At 44.2% G+C, this 6,205-nt stretch overlaps 1 pseudogene across 1 annotated transcript; it reads right to left on the bottom strand.

Moving 5' to 3' along the window:
- Positions 1-2,597: 2,597 nt before the first annotated feature.
- Positions 2,598-4,390, bottom strand: LOC308278950 (forkhead box protein N3-like; annotated as a pseudogene). Its single transcript has 2 exons — positions 3,848-4,390; positions 2,598-3,522 (listed from the first exon to the last, which is right to left on the bottom strand). The product of its transcript is annotated as a forkhead box protein N3-like (transcript).
- Positions 4,391-6,205: the final 1,815 nt, after the last annotated feature.

Raw genomic sequence — 6,205 nt, 5'->3', positions numbered from 1 at the left:
CCTCCCTCAATCCCATGCTTGTTTGGTGATTAACTTTGATACATTTGTTTATGTACCTCCTGCTTTTTAAAGAGGCTCCATCCTCCCCTATTCCATACCCTCTGATTGGTCACTTTAATTGCTTTACTATAGGGCCCTTTCTATAGCTCGACCTCTTCCTGTTGCCCCTTTCCTCCTAGTTATTGCTGATTAGGGGAAGCATCTGGTTTTTATTTTCTGCGATATTTCTCTGTGCATGCCACGTTGCAATTACCGATCCCACTCTTGACAGCCCCAGTAGTGGCCTGGCTACCCGGTGGACTGATCTGGAACTTGCTGGCTCAAGCAGCGTCCTTGCCTCATGGGAGGCCCCGATTCTGGTCTCGCTGGCCCCAACACCAGCCTAACCCCTCAGCTGGCTCCAATCTTGGCCTTGGTGGCTGCAGCACTGTCCTAGCCTCAAGGCAGGCTCCGATCCTGGCCTCAGAGGCCTCAGTAGTGGCCTTGCCTCATGGCAGGCTCCGATGTTGGCCGTTGGCCCCAGCACCAGCCTAATCCCTCAGCAGGCTCCGATTCCGGCCTCAGAGGCCCCAGCACTGGCCTTGTCTCACAGCATGCTCCAATGCCAGCCTTGCTGGCCCCAGCACCGGTCTAACCCCTCAGCAGGCTCTGATCCCGGCCTCGGAAGTCCCAGTAATGGCCTTGCCTCATGGCAGGCTCCGATGTCGGCCATTGGCCCCGGCACTGGCCTAACCCCTTGGCAGGCTCCGCTCCCAGCCTCAGAGGCTCCAGCACTGGCCTTGCCTCACAGCAGGCTCCAATCCTGGCCTCGCTGGCCCCGGCACCGGCCTCACTCCTCGGCAGGCTCCAATCCGAGCACCCTCTCACCCAGCCATTTGTCCCACGTTCTCGAGGGTGCGTGGTGGTAGCATTCTGCCTCAGGGGTTGTTACTTCAAAGGTTCCAGGTGTAATGCATCAGATCTCTGCCTCCCCTGAGTACTGGCCACTGCCATTGCCACTGCCTCCACCATTTCAAATCTTTCCCAAGCTCTTTTTCCACTCTGAATGTTTTCCAGTGTTCCTAAGCATGCATGACAGTAGCATTCAACATTTGGTGTAATTTCTCCAAAAAAAATAAGGTTGGTAGGATTCGATTTCTGCTTCTCCTGAATACAAGTCTCCTCTGCCATCTTGGAGACCACTTTCAACAGTGCCTTTCTCCTTGGTCTTCGCTAACCTCTCTCCTTCTAGGTGATGTCCAAGATTCTTAACAATGTAGAGGAAAAGCAGTCCTCCTTCACGGGGAATTTTTCCAAAAGTTCCAGTTCATTTGGATAAGTTTTGTCTGCATCTCCAGTATCCTGGTATCCGCCATGGTCATCTTGACCCTTCTCTGATATTTTTCTATTTTCTTTTTCTTTTCCTTTTTTTTTAAATAAGAGAAGACAGTATGTGTGGTTTTAGGAGGTAGTGCGATCAGGCACTCAGTAGTACTGTAGTACTGTTTCCCCATGGGTCCAGCGTGCTCTGCACTACTCTGCCTGGGGCCCAGACTCCTGCAACCTGGGCCCTGGCACTTCCAGGAATCCGGCGTGCCCTGCCTGAACCCTGCCTGGGACCCAGAATCTTACAACAGGCCCCGGTTTCTCCAGGGGTCTGGTGTGCTCCACTCGATCCCGCCCGGGGCCCAGAGTCCTGCGACCCAGGCCCTGGCTCTTCTGGGGTCCAGCGTGTCCTGCCCGACCCCTTCCCAGGACCCAGGTTCTGACGACCGGGCCCGGTTTCTCCAGGGGTCTGGCGTACTACACGCGGGCCAGCCCGGGGCCTAGAGTCCTGCAACCTGGGCCCCGGCTGTATTTATTTATTTTTCAGAAAAAAAAAAACTATCCTAACATGAAATAGGAACTCTAAATATCAAAAACAATCTCAAAGAAGAACAAACCTAGAAGATGTACATTTTCTGATTTCAAATGTTATAAAGCTACAGTAATTGAAACAGTAAAATACTGCTATAAAGTCAGATATATAAACCAGTGAGGTAAAATAAAAAGCCTAGAAATAAACTCTTCCATATATGGTCAAGTTATTTTTGACAAGGTTTCCAAGAACATTTTGTGAAGGAAAAAATAATCTTTTCATTAAATATTGTTGAAAAATAATAATTACATGAAAAGAATAAAATTGGACCCTTACATAACACCATATACAAATATTAACAAAAAATAGATAAAATACTTACATGTAAATCTTAAGACTATAAACTTTTAGAAGAAAACCTAGGTCATAAAACTTCACAACATTGAAATTGGCAGTGATTTCTTGGATATGATTTCAAAGGCACAGGCAACAAAAAATAAACTTTCTAAAAAATAAAAAAAAGTTGTATATCCAAAGACAATGTAAACAGAGTTAAAAGTTACTGATAGAATGGGATAATATATTTCCATAAATTTAATCTCCTTTTAAAATAAAATTCTTAAGGGTCCAAAACAAAGGAGAGGGGGCAAACAAAAAAAAAGTAAAGTAAAATAAAGAAAACCAAACCTAAATTTAAAAATTGCCAAAATTGCCACAAATCATGAGAAATTTCCTGACATGCTGAAACCAAATGATCAGTTCAAACAAATAAATAACTTGTTTTCTTCATAGTTGCCTTTTGCTCTTTCTGCCCCTATGCTGTCCGATTGGTTATGTTATTCAAACAGGACTGGATCCCTGCTAATTGCAGCAGCAACTACGTGGCCTTTTTCATCTCGTCATAGTCAGTTTTGTGGGGGACTTTTCTGTGCATCTCTTTTTGAGGAGCATTGTGTCACTGAGAACTTTCCTGGCCTTGCTGAAGTGCTGGTGCTTCTTGTCCTAGGAAGTGTACCCCTTGTCTCTCAGAGCCTCCTCGGCCACCTTCTGGCTGGGTTTCCAGTCATCCTCCTCCATCTTGCACTGGCTCTTGTGGCTCTGGAAGCTCCCCTCACGGCCTTCACTGACCTTCTGGGTCCCCTTCATGGTAAACTCGTAGTGGTTGTCTGCCGAGGAAGAGAAAGAGATGGAGTCACTGGCAGACAAGGTACTATGAGTGTTGGAGGACTTGCCAGTGCTATAGTTGTGGTCTTTCTTGGGATATCTACTGACCACTGGGTAGCCACAGGGTGGCCAGCACTCAGTCTGCGTCCAGCAGCTGGTGATAAGGTTCTTCATGGCTCCTATCATCTGGGTGGGGTGAATGGCAATGGCTAAATGCCAGGAAATAGCCCTCAGCTCAGGACCTATGCTCGCTACTGTATCACTCCTGGAGGAAAACCTGCTTGTATCTCAGGGGGAGTATTCAAAGGCATCATGGCACTGGCAGTATCAATGTCAGGATCTTGAAGAAGGGCTTCATTTTTCTTGGAGAAGGTACTGCTCAGCCACATGCGTGGACCTGATGTTCTTTGATATGCCTGAGGAGAGGTGGGAGATGGGTGGTAAGGTATCTTTTTCAAAGCCTAAATTAGATTTTGTCTATATTCAGGGTCTCTGCACCACAACGTACCTTTCAGAATACTCTGACTCAAAACCACATCAGGGAAATTGTACACCAGGACCAAGTTGATTTTATCTCAGGAAAACAATGCTAGTTCAACATATGCAAATCAACTCATGTTATTTACCACATAAATAGAACTGAGCCAGGCGTGGTGGCGCACACTTGTAATTTTTTTGGTGGTGGTGCTGGGGTTCCTGGAAGCCCTTCTACCTCAGGGCTACACTCCCAGACCTATTTTATTTTTTGGAAACAGGGTCTCCTAAGCCAGTGAAGCTGGCTTCGAACCTGCACGATCCTCCTGTCTCCGCCTCCCAAGCGCGGGGATTACAAGCGTGCGCCACCACGCCCGGCGCATCTATTTGTCAACTTTCTTAAAACACTTATTTAACAACAAATTATGTCTCACTGAGTTTTTCCACCTAGTCAGTGCATTCACAAAATAACAAAAAAAATGTTCCAAGATCCAGTTGTAGATCTCATTCACTGGCAGACCCTTAGTTGTTGAGTCCTCTATGGACATAAATATGAGGCAGATAAAGGAGTAAGGGTCTTGTAGTTGGGGTTCTGCTTGACATGGGAGGGCATGTCTGATAGGGCGAGAGACAGAGGGGTGTCATTGTCCAGGTACTAGATGGGCCGACATTCCTGAGCACAGACTCCCCAAAGCTTTTCAGCAAATTCTTGCTCTTGTGTAGCCAGTTCAGATTGATTAGCTCTGTGTATTCTATGGTCCCCATTTCTAACCTGATGTATGGCAGAGAAAATTAGAGGTCATCCTCTTCCTGATGGGCCTTGAATAGACCACTGCCCAGGTAACAGACTCAGTCCACTGGACAAACGGATTCCTGAGCTTTCTGGCTTCTTACTGGAGGCATGACTAGACCCATTTACTTGATGCCTCATAGGCAGAGTGGGGTACAGAGGTGCAGGGAACTGCTACCCTTAAGTAGAACTGACAAATTTTCACAGGAGCTCAGCGAGCATCACTCTGACATCTGACCAAGCCTGTGCGGGTGCAGGGTTGAGGTGGCAACAGCAGGGAGCAGCAGGTTCAGGGGTCGCACATTGCATTTGACCTGGCATCAGACAGGCTGGCCAGGCTGGCCAAGTCCACCCACTCACCCCGCTCTCCTTGCCCTATCTCACCTCTGGTTTACCTCAGCTGCAGGGCTTTGGACTGAGACATGCCAATATATATATTCTGATTTCTTTAGGCTGATTTGGTATCCTACTACTTTGCTGAATTAATTAATCAGCTCCAGTAATCTTTTGGTTGGATTCTTTTTATCCTCTAGATATAGGATTATGTGGTCTGCAAACAAAGATAATTTTAATTATTCTTTTTCTATTTTAATTTTTTATATACTCTCTTGTCTTACTGCTCTGGCAAAAGTCTCAAAGATTATATTGAAAAGAAGTAGTGATAGTGGGTATCCTTGTCTTGTCCCTGATTTTAGAGGGAATTCTTGCAGGTTTTCCCCATGCAATATGATGTTGGCTTTGGGTTTATTTTATATTATCTTAATGATGTCGAGGTACATTCCTTCTATTCTAATTTTCTGCAGTGTTTTTAACATGAATGAGTGTAGGATTTGTCAAAATATTTTTTATCATCTATTGACATGATCATGTGGTTTTTGTACTCAGTTCTATTTTTTTTTTTTTTTTTTTGGTGGTACTGGGGTTCCTGGAAGCCCTTCTACCTCCGGGCTACACTCCCAGACCTCTTTTTACATTTTATATTTGGAAACAGGGTCTCCTAAGCCAGCGCGGGGCTGGCTTAGAACCTGCGCGATCCTCCTGTCTCTGCCTCCCAAGCGCGGGGATTACAAGTGTGCGCCACCACGCCTGGCTCAGTTCTATTTATGTGGTAAATAACATGAGTTGATTTGCATATGTTGAACTAGCATTGTTTTCCTGAGATAAAATCAACTTGGTCCTGGTGTACAATTTCCCTGATGTGGTTTTGAGTGTTCATGGCCAGTATTTTGTTTTAAATATTTGCATCTATATTCATCAAAGATATTACTGTGTAATTTTTTCTTGAGGTATCTTTATTTGGTTTTGGTATTAATGTGATATTGGCCTCATAGAAGGAGTTTGGAAGAATTTCATCTCTTCATTTTCCAGAACAAGTTGTGGAGTATTGGGTTTACTTTTCTAAAAGTTTTGTAGAATTCAATTGGAAACCCATTTGAGCCTTGGCTTTTCTTTGATGGAAAAAAAATTGCTATTTCTATATCTTTACTTGCTATTTTTTGTTTTTGGCTTGTTATGTCTTTTGGTTCAATTAAAGTAGGTTATATGTCCTTAGCAATCTCTCAATATCATTCATATTCTCCAATCTACTTGAGTATAAATTTTCAAAACAGTTTCTGATAATCCTTTGAATTTCCCCACTGTGTGATGTCTCCTTTTAAATTTCTGATTTTAATGATTTGAGTTGACTCTATTTCTTTTGGTTAGATTGGCAGGGGTTTGTTGATCTTATTAATCTTTAAAAAGAACCAGCTTCTTTTTGGTTGATCCTTTGTATTTTTTTTATTCCCCATTTCATTTATTTCTGCCTTTTGCTGGATTTGGGATTAGACTGTTGCCATTTTCTAGGTCCTTGAGATGTGTCATTAGGTTGTTTATTTGATGATTTTCAGTTCTTTTTCTATTTGGCTATAAACTTTCCTCTTAACACTGCCTTCAAAGTG

The sequence above is a fragment of the Muscardinus avellanarius genome (genome assembly GCF_963383645.1).
Source record: "Muscardinus avellanarius genome assembly, chromosome: X".
In the NCBI taxonomy this organism is placed as follows: domain Eukaryota; kingdom Metazoa; phylum Chordata; class Mammalia; order Rodentia; family Gliridae; genus Muscardinus; species Muscardinus avellanarius.
The sequence above is the reverse complement of the archived record's forward strand: the minus strand, read 5'-3'. Positions and strand labels throughout refer to the sequence as shown.